This window comes from Mustela putorius, unplaced genomic scaffold (assembly GCF_011764305.1).
Source record: "Mustela putorius furo isolate JIRA1106 unplaced genomic scaffold, ASM1176430v1.1 tig00000095_pilon_pilon_pilon, whole genome shotgun sequence".
Lineage (NCBI taxonomy): Eukaryota > Metazoa > Chordata > Mammalia > Carnivora > Mustelidae > Mustela > Mustela putorius.
The window spans coordinates 26,328,926-26,343,087 of NW_025421280.1; the positions used below are offsets into that span (position 1 = coordinate 26,328,926).

General features: G+C 45.9%; 1 protein-coding gene across 1 annotated transcript in view; it reads right to left on the minus strand.

The window, feature by feature from the left end:
• Nucleotides 1–13,763, minus strand: part of GATAD2A (GATA zinc finger domain containing 2A) — a 105,128-nt gene extending 91,365 nt beyond the window's left edge. The window contains exon 1 of the mRNA XM_004760857.3: nucleotides 13,392–13,763. The gene's annotated coding sequence lies outside the window, so the exon portion shown is untranslated. The remainder of the gene's footprint in view (nucleotides 1–13,391) is intronic.
• Between the last annotated feature and the right edge of the window lie 399 nt (nucleotides 13,764–14,162).

A 14,162-nucleotide genomic window follows, 5' to 3' on the forward strand; every position in this document is an offset into this window, starting at 1 on the left:
GGAAACACAATTTCAAGAAAAAAATAATATAACAAGAAAGTTCTCAATATCAAGATTATGTTTTGAAGAATCACCAAAAAAGGCCCTTTCCATGTTCTTATTCCAGAGTTCAAACAATTCATAAGACTCCTAGACTCCTGATTAGCGGCTTTTGTTTTATAACATATATTAATACACATTCAAACAGCCAAACAAAAAAGTCTCACCAAACATACTTAAACCACTTGAAATGCACTCTGATATTAACTGTTCTGTTTCATTTCTTTTAAAAGAGATTCAGTGTAATTTAAACCCACCATTGGTCTTTACTCCAAACTTGAAAAACAATGTAGAACTTTTATGTATAAAATTGTTTTCCTATTATGTGCCCCCCAACAATAAGTTTAAAAAGGCCCATTTTAATTTCGTGCTGAGTTCCACACATAATAAGCAATTTTTTGCCCTTGATTTCACCCCTCACTCCACTCCCCAAATCTTCAAATGGCTTAATGCAACATCTGGCACAACTCCCCTGGGCCAAAAGCAAAGCATTCCTCAAACAAAATGATACAAAATGCAAAGTGTTGACCCCCAAACGCCTTCCCTGACCGAGTTTTGTCAGCAGTTTGCTTTGATACAAAGAATTTCAAATGTTCAAATTCAAAAACCAAACAAAAACAGTCTTATTCTCAAACAGGTGACTTGGTAAAGGAATGCAGGAGGCTCCCTGATCCCATGTGCAAGGACAGGTTAAAAGCAAATATCCAATATTTTCACTGTAATCCGGCAGCTTTATATTTTGAGAACTGCTTTACTCTAGGACTATTAATCAGATGATGTATATTAAAGCAATACAAGCAAAATATTACCTCACTGCTCCTCACCTGGGTCTTGATTAACGTCAACTTAATTAACTACAAACACAGCAATGTGTGGTCAGGTGGGAGACCTAAGACTTGAGATAGACACAGAGATTCCAGAGTCTGAACTGGCAAGCCCTAGGTGAGTCACGAAGGTGACAACCATCCTGTTTTAAAGAGAGAGGCATCAGCTGTGACATATTAATGGCACACCCCTGTGGACTGAGGTGTGCACTGGTGACAGGTGGGCTGCTCCAGAGGGCAGTGCCAACATCTCCAGCTGGGAAAGCAGGGGTGGGGGTAGGGTGAAGTAGTTACAGGGTTTATTTCTGTGATAGAAAGAGAAGGCCAGGTGTGTAGATGGAAAAAGTGACAGTAAATCCAGACTTGTTTGGGGTCCCCGGAGCTCAGGCAGGCAAATGCTAAGGCTGCTCAGACTAGAAACCTTGCTACCTCAGTGTCTAGTACTGGACTAAACAGCAAATAGTTCAGCTGGCTGATTATGAAATATGATGCAATCACTTTTAGAATCCATTCTAAAGCTGAAGAAACTAATTAAAAGACAAATAGGGCTCAAACCATGTTGTTGTTGTTTTTTAAGTTTTCCCCCTGCCCTAAAAACAAGGCAGTCAATTAATACTTACAGATACCAGTTAATGTAATACTTTAAAAACACTTCTGTTACTTAGTTAAGCATAATTTCCTTCCAAATTCATTTTAAACTTAATATCCTTCAAAGATCAGACCCTTGCTAATAATAGCCAAGCCTCCTTCCACCCTAACCACTGCAAAAATATTCTAATTACCTTTCTAACACAGTGTTAGATAAACTTCTAAGTAGCATCTGAGCCTGTTCCTGCACAACAGAGGGACAAAAGAAAAAAAGGGGGGGGGGCTGAATTCCATGTCCATGGCCTCTTTTATAGCAGAAAATTGGTCAAAGGCTCCATACTAGCATGAGACTGAAAAGGAGTAGCATCACCTACTGCATGTTTAAGGTACTGTACTTTTTTGTTTTTAATCAGGAGATTTCTTTAAAGTTTCTGGCAGACAAGATTCAAGATGTTTTATGTGATAAACACTGATGGACAAGAACTATCTAAGAGACAACTCATCCCAAGGGTTTTGCAAGCTGAGGAGCCTGCAGGCACCATCTCCAGAAGTTCACAGGCTGGTAGCACGAAAGACAGTATGATTTCTAAGCAGAAAATGCATTCATAGGAAAGACAGGAATCACAGAGGAAGAGGCTGCTCCCCTGCCTGGGGAGGAGTCTGGGAAATCTTTGTGGATGTGACATTTAAGCCAGTGCTCAACAGATGAATATCCCAGGCACCTAGAACAGCAGAGGCAAAGGCCAGAGCTGGCCACACCTGCAGTGTGGGGTTCTGGGGGCAGATACAGCTAAAAAGGGATGGGTTCATTATCCTTTAAACTTTCTAGGTGGCTTTCTCAAAACACAGAATGAACTGTCATCTACTTACTTAAATTCAAAGGCTAAGCAGACCTAGTTCTGTAGACTTTAACCAATTTTGAAATTACTGCTATCAGTGACACTAGGCTCCCACTTGTTTTCTGAGGTCTCTAAAGAATAAACAGGTGGTTCATTTAAAAGTGTACCAAAGGGCACCTGGGTGGCTCAGTGGGTTAAGCCGCTGCCTTCGGCTCAGGTCATGATCTCAGGGTCTTGGGATCGAGTCCCGCATCGGGCTCTCTGCTCAGTGGGGAGCCTGCTTCCTTCTCTCTCTCTCTGCCTGCCTCTCCATCTACTTGTGATCTCTCTCTGTCAAATAAATAAATAAAATCTTTAAAAAAAATAAAAAATAAAAGTGTACCAAAATATTTTTAAAAGTAAACTTTTATGAAAAAGAGCACTGACTGCTTTTCACACTTTGCATTTTTGTTATTTTTAAAAATATTTATTTATTTTGAGAGAGAGAATGCACAGGGTGGGGTGGCAGGGGAGAGGAAAAGAAAGAATCTTAAACAGGCTCCATACTCAGCGTGATACCCAACACAGGGCTGGATCTCAAGACCCTGAGATCATAACCTGAACCAAAATCGTGTGTCAGATGCTTAACCAACTAAGTCACCCAGATGCCTCCACATTTGCATTTTTAGAGCTCAAAGGTCTAAAACTGTTTTCACTGAGTTCAGGGACAATCATAACTACACTCTCTAAGGGAGGAGTGTTTTAAAGTTTCTTATTTCACCCCAAATTCACACTCACAGCGACATTACAATGTAATTGGTCAGAAAAGAGAAAGAAAAGATTCATTTCTATGTTAATATTATTTCTTTAGTACTTTGATATTTTTGATACCTTTTTCAAAGATAAGAAAATAGTTAAAAGAACTATTACAGTGGTACTTTATGAAAAATACAATACTCCCAGTGCATAACTCCTGCTAAAACAAATGTCACTTTTTAAGTCACAGCATTCTTACACTAGATTAGTTTGTGGGAGACAGACCTGCACCCCTTTGACCGGTCCCTGTTGTACATACATACACTGAAAAGCTCTCTGAAACACAGCTCTGTAGAGATGGGCCACTTTGTCAGCATGTTTGTTTGTTGTTTGTTTGTTTTGAGTGTCATATCCAACCACAGTTCTGTATACTTAGTGGCTGGGCAACATGGAGTTCAGGCTCCATCTGTACTTAGTCTCTGTGTGGCCCTAAAGAAGTCCCACTACAGTGGAGTTCTGAGCACATGTGCTCCCCTGAAGGGTTAAATACAAATGGCTAGATGTATCACTGTGAACCTGGAGGTATATCTCCCACTGTCCTCATCTGCATGTGTCACCAGTTGGCAAGAATATCTCTTTTGTACCTATACATCGCTTACAAAAAAAAAATGCCCACCTGATGTAGATCAATTTTAAGTCTTTGAGAAGTCAGTAAGTGAACTATTTTCTAGAAATTAAAAAATTAAAAGGAAAAAAATCAGGAAGTTACAAGGAAAAAAGAATAAAAAAGGCTGTATGTCAGTCTTAAGTCTTAAGTCTGGAGATCAACCTATTCTAACCTACTTAACAAAGAAAGAGTGCTAGTCACATCATTGATCTGTTAATAAACATCCATTATTTAGACATGAAGAAAAATATGTTTTAAAAACTTGATATCCTGGGGCGCCTGGGTGGCTCAGTGGGTTAAAGCCTCTGCCTTCGGCTCAGGTCATGATCTCAGGGTCCTGGGATCGAGTCCCACATCGGGCTCTCTGCTCAGCGGGGAGCCTGCTTCCTCCTCTCTCTCTGCCTGCCTCTCTGCCTACTTCTGATCTCTCTCTGTCAAATAAATAAATAAAATCTTTAAAAAAAAAAAAAAAAAAAAAAAAAAAAAAACTTGATATCCAGGGGCGCCTGGGTGGCTCAGTGGGTTAAAAGCCTCTGTCTTCAGCTCAAGTTGTGATCCCAGGGTTCTGGGATCGAGCCCCATATTGGGCTCCCTGCTCAGCAGGCAGCCTGTTTCTCCCTCTCCAGCTCCTGCATCTTGTATTCCCTCTCTCACTATCTCTTTTTTTTTTTTTTTAAGATATTTTTTTTAAAGATTTTATTTATTTGACAGGCAGAGATTACAAGTAGTCAGAGAGGCAGGCAGGGAGAAAGGAAAAAGTAGGCTCCCCGCCAAGCAGAGAGCCCGATGTGGGGCTCGATCCCAGGATCCTGAGACCATGACCTGAGTCGAAGGCAGAGGCTTTAACCTACTGAGCCACCCAAGTGCCCCTAAGTAAGATCTTTTTTAAAAACATGATAACAGGGACGCCTGGGTGGCTCAGTTGGTTAAGCAGCTGCCTTCAGCTCAGGTCATGATCCCAGCGTCCTGGGATCGAGTCCCACATCGGGCTCCTTGCTCGGCAGGGAGCCTGCTTCTCCCTCTGCCTCTGCCTGCCATTCTGTCTGCCTGTGCTCGTTCTCTCTCTCCCTCTCTCTGACAAATAAATAAAATCTTTTAAAAAATAAATAAATAAAAAATAAAAAAATAAAAACATGATAACAATTCTCAAAGAAAAATAACTGAGAAGCAGTCTGCCCAAATTTGTTCTCTCTCTCTCTTTTTTAAAGATTTTATTTATCTATTTTACAGAGATCACAATTAGGCAGAGAGGCAGGCAGAGACGGGGAGGGTGGGGGGGAAGGGGGGCACTGTGGGAAGCAGGCTCCCCACTGAGCAGAGAGCCTGATGCAGGGATCAATCCCAGGGCCCTGGGATCATGACCTGAGCCCAAGGCAGGCTTTAACCCACTGAGCCACCCAGATGCCCCATAGACTACATTCTCTTAAAAACAGAGTCCAGGTTTGGTCTGATTTCACAAGACATCATTGATATTTCTGATTGAAAATGCTTACTAAGAGCTCAATTTATATATTATTTAAAGCCTCTGCCTTCAGCTCAGGTTGTGATCCTGGGACCCTGGGATCAAGCCCCATATCGCATAGGGCTCTCTGCTCCGCAGGGAGCCTGCTTCCCTTCCTATCTCTCTGCCTGCCTCTCTGCCTGCCTATGATCTCTGTCAAATAAATAAATAAAATCTTTTAAAAAATAAATATTATTTTAATCTGAATTCAATTTTGAATCCTACTGTGGCACATTTTATAAAACTTCCTACCTTTGAAGGTAACTGGACTTTTCTTGCCAAAGGTGCTCAGTTCATACTCTGATTTTCAGATGTTCATAACCTCCTCAGGTCAAGAGAACTCACCAGGTTGCTTTTCACCTCCAGGTCCCTGCCCTGGCCCATGCTATTCCAATCCCCAGAATGCCTAGCCACCTAACAAGTAGCTCTCCCTATTGCCCCCCTTTGCTGACCCTCCAATTTGGGCCTTTTTCCCAGTTACCCTATCCATGCTTCAGGGGGCACTGCAAGTCCATATAATAAATATACAAAGGCGATGCACAGCAGCATAAAGCCACAATGAACTGAGGAAACTCAATGGGAAAAATCAGCCAATCTGGGAACCTCTAGATCATCGGTCTTCAGTTACACCCAGCTTGTGGCCCCAACGTGGACTGGTTTGCTCTCAGACAGTATAAACTGCCATAGGTAGCTATCCAAACTTGGGTGCCAATCTTAACAGGGTCAGTAAGCTTTTATATGATTCCATAACGACTACCTTTATTGGACACCTACAACAATCTGGCCACCTGCTTCATTCTTATCATCCCCACCTCACAAATGAAAAACTGAGACTCAAAGAATTTAGGCTATTTGCAATAAAGCCACTTTCCTGAGATCACAGAGCCAGCAAGTGGCAGAATCTGGATACAAACCCAAGTCTTTCTAACTCGGAAGCTTCTACTCCATAGAGGGTACTGTTCTAAGATAATGAAGACAAGTAACGGTAAACCATTCTTCAGGAGCATACTCTTGCAAAAGGACCTTCTAATGTCTGCTTCCTTGAGTTCTACATACATCTCCAGAGCAGCCCTCTCTGTAGGCAAGCTCCTGTGGTTATACAACAGGAAACCATCCTGTTGTCTACCCTGCCAGACAATCCTAAATTTGTGAGTACACTAGCTGAACCCCCAGAACTGCCACGTACAAGTCCCCTGGCGGCTTCCAGCTCTGAAAAAGCAGCTGACCAGGAAAAAGTGAGAATCTGAACATGTTTTCTGTGCTCAAACTGGGGCCCAGGAACTCCCGCTGGAGGTGGAGGGCAAGGAACAGGAAGTAGGAGGGAGCAAGCATCCACTTCCCAAGGGCAGCAGAGCCAGAGGTGGGAGCCTGATCATGTGCACAGTTGCATTACTTGTCCACGCCCACTTCCGGCCAGAGCCTGCCTCTTCACCTCCGAGTCAGTATTTTGGTTGAAGGAAAGAGAGACAGACTACTAGAAACTCTCCTTGTAATCTCCCTCTTCCCCTTGGAGCCTGTATCCTGAATGAATACCCACCCCTGCTCTCTGGCTCCACCCCTCACAAATACCCTTAAGAAAAGCACCTGTCTGGGCGCCTGGGTAGCTCAGTGGGTTAAGCCTCTGCCTTCGGCTCAGGTCATGATCTCAGGGTCCTGGGATGGAGTCCTGCATCGGGCTCTCTGCTCAGCGTGTAGCCTGCTTCTCCCTCTCTCTGCCTTCCTCTCTGCCTACTTGTGATCTCTGTCTGTCAAATAAATAAATAAAATCTTTAAAAAGGAAAAAAAAAAAAGAAAGGCACCTGTCATATAATTGATCTCCGTGGACTCACATCAAATCTGACCACAACATAGCAAAGTCAAAATAGTGCTTTCCCAGTCCCAGCATAAGGGGGAACCGTAGGCCAGACGGAACTGTGTGCCAAGAACCTACTAATACACAAGAAAGCAATCTATTTGAAATCTCACTTTTCTTTCCTAGGCTATAAACAACACCCAAGCACTCTACTTGTCTGAATTTGTTTTTAAGATTTCAAACAAAGTGTAAAGGGATTTTAGAACTGTTTATCTCTCTGCATAATATGCACTGCCATGAAGAAACGTCACAGGATTCCAAAAACACACTACCACTGACTTCAAGAAGAGCAAAGCTGAAAATACTTCTGGCAGTGACCATCCCAGATTCTCTCTTGTGTCTCTAACATTACAGTCACAATCATCCTGGATCAACTAGAGCCAAAAGCCAACAATCAACCAGGAAAACACCAAAATTTCTGCTCCTTTTCGAGGGAAGAAACAGAAGCAAGTAACCCAGTGAGGAAATCAGACGGATAGTGAGGTTTCACTTCTAACCCTCCAAGAAACTCTACTCCAAGTTCCCAACATCCAAGGATAGTCCCAAAGAAGTCCTGCAATAGTCTTCCATTCCATAGTTTGTTTTCTTGTCTGTGACTGGGATGTATGCACCTTGAAAGCCGACTTCAGGGATGCCTGGGTGGCTCAGTTGTTAAGCATCTGACCTCAGCTCAGATCATGATCCCAGAGTCCTGGGACTGAGCCCCGCATGGGGCACGCTGCTCCATGGGAAGCCTGCTTCTCCCTCTCACACTCCCCCTACTTGTGTTCCCTTTCTCGCTGTGTCTCTCTCTGTCAAATAAATAAATAAAATCTTAAAAAAAAAAAAAAAAATGAGGGGTGCCTGGATGGCTCAGTGGGTTAAAGCCTTTACCTTTGGCTCAGGTCATGATCCCAAAGTCCTGAGATCAAGCCCCACACTGGATTCTCTGCTCATTGGGGAGCCTGCTTCCTCCTCTTTCTCTGCCTGCCTCTCCACCTACTTGAGATTTCTGTCTGTCAAATAAATAAATAAAATCTTTAATAAAAAGAAAGAAAGAAAGAAAGCTGACTTCATCCATCCTGCTCACTGCTAGGCCCACAGCACTCAGCATTGTGCACTGTAGGTACACAAACATTTATTGCTTGATTATTTGCTGGTGTAAGAGGAAGTTACATGAGTCAAAACATTTAAGACTATTTTTCAATCCAATTTAAGTTAAACTAAAAAAAGAGAAAAATGACCTACGTTATGGCCACACAGGAAAAACCTAGTTTAGTTGAGTGCTCCAACTGTCCCTTATAAGCCAGTTTGAAGGGATAAATTCTTTTTTTTTTAAGACTTTATTTTTATTTATTTATTTATTTATCTGAGAGAGAGACAGATAGTGACAGAGATAGCAAGAAGAAGCACAAACTGGGAGGAAAGGGAGAAGTAGGCTCCTGTGAGCTGGGGGCCAGACCTGGGTCTTGATCTTTTTTTTTTTTTTTTTAAGATTTTATTTATTTATTTGACAGAGAGAAATCACAAGTAGGCAGAGAGGCAGGCAGAGAGAGAGAGAGGAGGAAGCAGGCTCCCTGCTGAGCAGAGAGCCCGATGCGGGACCCGATGCGGGACCCGATCCCAGGACCCTGAGATCATGACCTGAGCCGAAGGCAGCGGCTTAACCACTGCGCCACCCAGGCGCCCCTGGGTCTTGATCTTGATCCCCGGACCCTGGGATCATACCCTGAGCCAAAGACAGATGCTTAACCAACTGAGCCACCCAGTTTTATTCGGACAACAAACCACTATAAGCAAAGGTAGCCAGGCTGCAGAGAGAATAAAGCCAAAATTAATACTAGAAATTAAAAATAACATCTTCCATTCATTTGGATGGAACGACTTCAGACAGTAGTTATTTCTCAGTTCCAAAAGAGGTCAGGTTCTTTCTTATCATCAAGATCCACAGGGATTTAATGCCCCCAGTGCTGTCTCCAACAGGAAGGAAACCCTGACTTCCCTAGCTATTTCAGTTATATAAATCAACAGTTGATTGTCCAGAGTTAGAAGCTGAACAGTGTTGGGACCCACATGCCTTTTAGAGCTCCCCACCGACGGGTAACCATGTTACATTAAATCTAATAAATGTACCTAGATCAATATCATTTCTAACTATCCAAGGGTTTTTATTGCTGTAAGGACCTTTCAATTAAAAAAAAAAAAAAAAAGGCTAAAAAAAAAACTTCCTGTTAGATAAAAGAGACTTGGTGGTGGCGCCACCATCCACCAAAGTGACGTCTGTGGCACACAAAAAAACGCAGCATAATTTCAAAAGGGATAGTGATCCCTTTAAAGTTATTTACCTTATCTTTTTATATTTTAAAAATAATAAAACTTTGTTCCTTTTTCTTTAATTGAATAATTGTCCTTAAAAGAATTGAGAGAAACTTAAGATTGGTGGATTCTTTGCCTCAATAGCAAAGTTGAGACAGAGACAGACAGACAGACAGAGACAGGCAGGCAGACGAAAAAAAAGAGGGAGGGAGAGGGTATAATTTCAAAGGTGGAGGGAATCCTTCAAACCTGGGAGTAGCCCAGTGGAGGCCTAGTTCAGATTTTCACCCATTATTTTCCCCTGGGTTTTAGATATTAGTGGCAAGTGCCATCTGTCACCACACTAGTAAGTGAAAAAGGTTAGACCCAAATCACTGGCCATGATTTTAGGGCTTTCACTAATGGCTAAAAAAGAATCCTCTCAACAACAGTAACAAAGGGTGTCCTGCCCACTTTAGCCCCCTATCTCCACCCCTACCCCAGAGGCTGAGTTAGCATCTTCTACAGCTCTCTAGATCTTGGGAGCTCAAGGTGAACTCTGATCTCCTCATGGGCACTAAGCTACACACTGGCCCTCTCAATGCACTATTATTATGGGACATCAAATGCCTTTGTACATCACTTTCTCAGTCTTTTGTCCTCAAATCTGATTCATTACACCAAAAGAACATTCTGCTTTCAAATTTCTAATGTGTAAGAAGAGACACTCACCAAGTAACTGCTGTATATCACTCACTCAAACAGTCCTAAAATATACATATGATCCTTTAGGTTTATAGTTCATCTACTTTTTTCTTCCCACAACTCTTGAAGTTCGTTATAATCTTCTATTTTGCCTACAGTCTAATTATAGTAATACATCTCCCTACTTGCCCTCAACTCACAAATTACCCCATTTTACAGAGGCAGAAGGCAAGGCCAAGGCAACACAAATGCCTGCTACACAGCAAATCCATCTCACAGCTCCCATCTGAACACAGAAAAACACTGGAAGACCCAGGGTGGCAATGGGTTTTGCCAGAGACATACCACATTTCCTTCTCTACGAACACATTTAACTTTGGCAGAATATCAAGTGTTTCCTGGTCTGGAACCTTAAACTCCTGAGCACGACAGTCAACTTTATTGCACACCAACCATGTGCTAGGTGTTAGGCTGGCTGCCTGCCTCCCTTTCATTACCTCAGATTCATTCATTCATTGTCTAAGAAGCACTTCCCATCTATTGGCACATTCACACACATAGATATGTGACCCCTCAACTATTTAGTAATGTGCTGATTTTGCATTATAACTTGTACAGGACCACACAACTAGTAAGGACAGACCAAAACCTGGATCAGGTCCTTCTGACTTCAAAGCTCCCCCTTCCCTTTCCAACACCCTATCCTGTTGGTCCTACGGGTTTCATTCAAAATAGTAAATATGTGCCAGCACTTCTCTGCGCTGTCTCAGGAAACCCTAAACTCCAAGCTCCCCACCATCCTTCCCCTTCCCCTCAGGGCAGTGCCTACAACTGACCAGGAAGAGGCAGTAGGAGAACATCCAGGTCTGAGGCACCATCCTGCCTGGACTTGACTACCCAGGAGCAAAGGGCCCAGGAAACTCTCCAAGCGCTTATCCACAGAAGAAAATAGCTCGAGTTGAAACTTGTGTCCACATGGTCCACCGACAGATTTAGAACTCAAATTATAGCCTCGGCAGGAATCTTCACAAAGGACTCAAATTAAGCAAGACCCAGATGGAAATGAACAGGAGAGAGACAGCCTTAAGTCACATTGTTAAGTGAACTGCAGTTCTAGCAGAGTCAGAGAGAAGAACTTGTTGAAATGCTAAACCAAACAGTTCAGTCTTCATTTCAGAACTCCACTTCAAAAACGTTGTCCCCATGTTTTTAGCTCGAGTCTTGTACATGGACACGAAGTGGTTACAAGTTACTCAGGTTTCAAACTGAGTTCATTCCTGTCCTTTGGACCATCTCTCAATGCCAGCATTCATCTACTTGGGCTCCAGAGAGCTCTGCGTTTGGCAAAGCAGATAAAATTAGCTACTGGAGTGAATTTGGAATCCAGGGTGGGCCATTAAAAAAAGCACACATGAGATTTGTAAAAGCCATGTAAAAACTTCCTTTGGGCCAGGCTGAAGTTACCTAAAACTTAGAGAAATACTGTCAAATACCTAGTCCTCTGCCTCCCTTCTACTCTTCCTGGATCTAAGGTGACCCATTTCCTGTTCTTGCCCTGCCATTCAAACCAAATTGGCCCACAAACTGGGGATCCTCTAGAGATCAAGGGGTGAATCAGAGAAAACAGAGCAGGAAGACCTGAAGGAGTGTGTTTTTGCTTCTCCTTTTTTGGGGAGTGTGTGACACTATGCAGAAGGAGGACTGAGGGATGGGACAGGAAGTGGGTCGGTCCCACAGCCTAACAGTGTGATAATGGGGGATAATGGGAGGACAATGCTCCAACCCTGTCCCTCCTGCCTCCACAATGGCCTGACAATACTGTGGTGGCTGATGGTTCAAAATGGAGTAACCAAGATGGTCATCTGGCAACAGCCCCTGCTCCCCCCTCAAATCTAGCAGGTCTCAGAAGGACGAGAGAAAACAGTGCTCTTTGACTGTCTCTCAAAATTCCTTTCCAGCCACAAAATTCTCCAGGTCCTTGGAAGCTGAGGTAAAAGTTCAAAGGACTCCTCCTCCAATCTAGCAAGAAATAAGACTAAAAAGGGGGTCACATTTCTGGTCTCTTCTTCCAGAGAGGAAGAGGGTGCCCAAAAAAGGAACAGGGGAACCTTGAAGTTAGGGGATCCACGAAATGAAAGAAGAGTTTCTCCCTTGAGAATAGGGTAGGTAATCACCTCAGGAAAGGGGGACATGACCTCGGGCAAGTGAGAGGGGAATGCCTCAGAAGCTGGGGCCACCCCTCAGAGAAGTGAGGAAATCTAAAGTGTTTCCCACCAGCAGAGGATATCTTGGAAAAGTGGAGGCAAACTTAAGAGACATTGAGGATCCCCTGGGAGAAGGACAACCCACATTAGGGAGAGAACCTCTGGAGAAGCCAGAAACCCCTCAGAAAATTGTGGCTTCCATAGATTAGTGGAGACCCTAAAAGAAAATATTTTGGGAAAGTGGGGAACTTTTCCTCTGAGAACTAAGGATCCAGTCAGATGAATGGGTGTTTCAGGGTAGTGGGGGACCCCTCAGGAAAGAGAAGACACTTATCAAAATGTGGGGGTCCCAGCAAGAGTGGAAATAGTTCAGAAAAGTGGGGAACACGTCCAGAAGGAATTCTGACAGAGGCAGGAACACCTCGGATTAGTTGGGGTACCCTTGGGAGAAGGAGGTCACCCAGGGAGAGGGGAGGGCAGCAGGGAGAGCATCTCAGAAAGGGGGGGGCCCTATGCAAGGTGGGAGATACCTTAGCAAAGCAAGGGCAAAAAGGGGGTAAGAGGGACAACAGCTCAGAGAAGCAGGGCTCTCCTCAGAGAACTGGGTGGGGGCTCCCTGGAAAAGCCGGGAGGTCTCCTCAGAGAAGCTGTGCCCCCCGAGAAGTGAGAGGGTCCCCCAGAAGCACGGTGTCTCCTGAAGAAGCAGGAGTTCAGAGAAAATCAGGAGGGGGTCCCTCAGAGACAGAGCACCGCTCAGAGAAGTAGGGGTCCCCTTAGAGAAGTTGGGAGGGGGCTCTCAGGGAGGCGGGACCCTCAGAGAAGGGATGAGGGGGTCCCTCAATGGCACGGGGGAGGGAGGGCTACCTCGGAGAGGGAGAAAAGTGGGGCGTCTATCAGAGAAGGGGGGCGCCCCTCGGAAAAGTGGACGTCCCTCAGAGGAAAGAAGTATCTCAGAGAGGTGGGGTCCCTCAGAGAAGTGGGGGTCCCTCAGAGAGATGGGGGTCCCTCGGAGAAGGGGGTCTCCCCTCAGAGAGGCGGGGGTCCCCTCAGACAAGAGGGTCCGCGCACCGAAGGCGGTCCCCTCAGAGAAGCGGAAGCCCCAGAGAAGCCCAGGGCACCGGAAGCCGGGGACCCGCCACCGGCGGCGCCGGCCCCTCACTCACCGAAGTTGCTCGGCGCCTCTGCGGGCGGCTGCTGGGCCCCGGGTGGCCTCGGGAGGCGGGGTCCGGTCCAATCAGCTCGGGTCCCGCGGCGGCGGCTCCCTCAGGTGGCGCCCGCGGCGGCGGCTGCGACAGGACGACGGACGACCGACCGACCGACTGCGCGGGCGGCGCGGAGCGCGCTCGGGTGGCGGGGGTGCGCGTGCGCGCGCCGGGGCGCTGACCCCGGGCAGGAGGAGCCGCCTCGCCGCGCTCGGAGCCGCCGCTCGGTCTCGCCGCTCCTTCTCACACTGAAATTGCCCGCTTCGCAGCCCGGCTTCCCCGGTTGCTAGGCAGATTTCGCCTCGCACACTTCCGGGTTGAGGCGCGTCTCGTCGAGTGGCGGCGCCGCAGGCCAATGAGGTCCGGCCGAGGCTCCGGGGATCCGCGCCCCACGGAGGGCGTGGCCAGCCTCACGACGGACAGGGCCCCACAGCCAATGAGAGAGCGAGCCGGCTGGCCCTCGGGACCGCGCCGGCGGTCTGGGCGGCCCCGAGGAGGTGGGACGGGGTGACTGACAAGCGGTCTACCAATAGAAGAGTGGAGCGGACCTCGGGGCCAGTTAGGGACCTTTGGGGGCGGGGCTTCGGCTTCGGGGCGGGAACGCCACGAGGGGCGGGGACTTGGAGACGCGTCAATTCTTGGCCGGCTCGCTCGGACCCCGGAGGGCGTTTCAGCTGGGCCGCCCCGCGGCCGACAACTGGCTGGGCAGGGGGTTCCCCGCAGTGCTCAGCA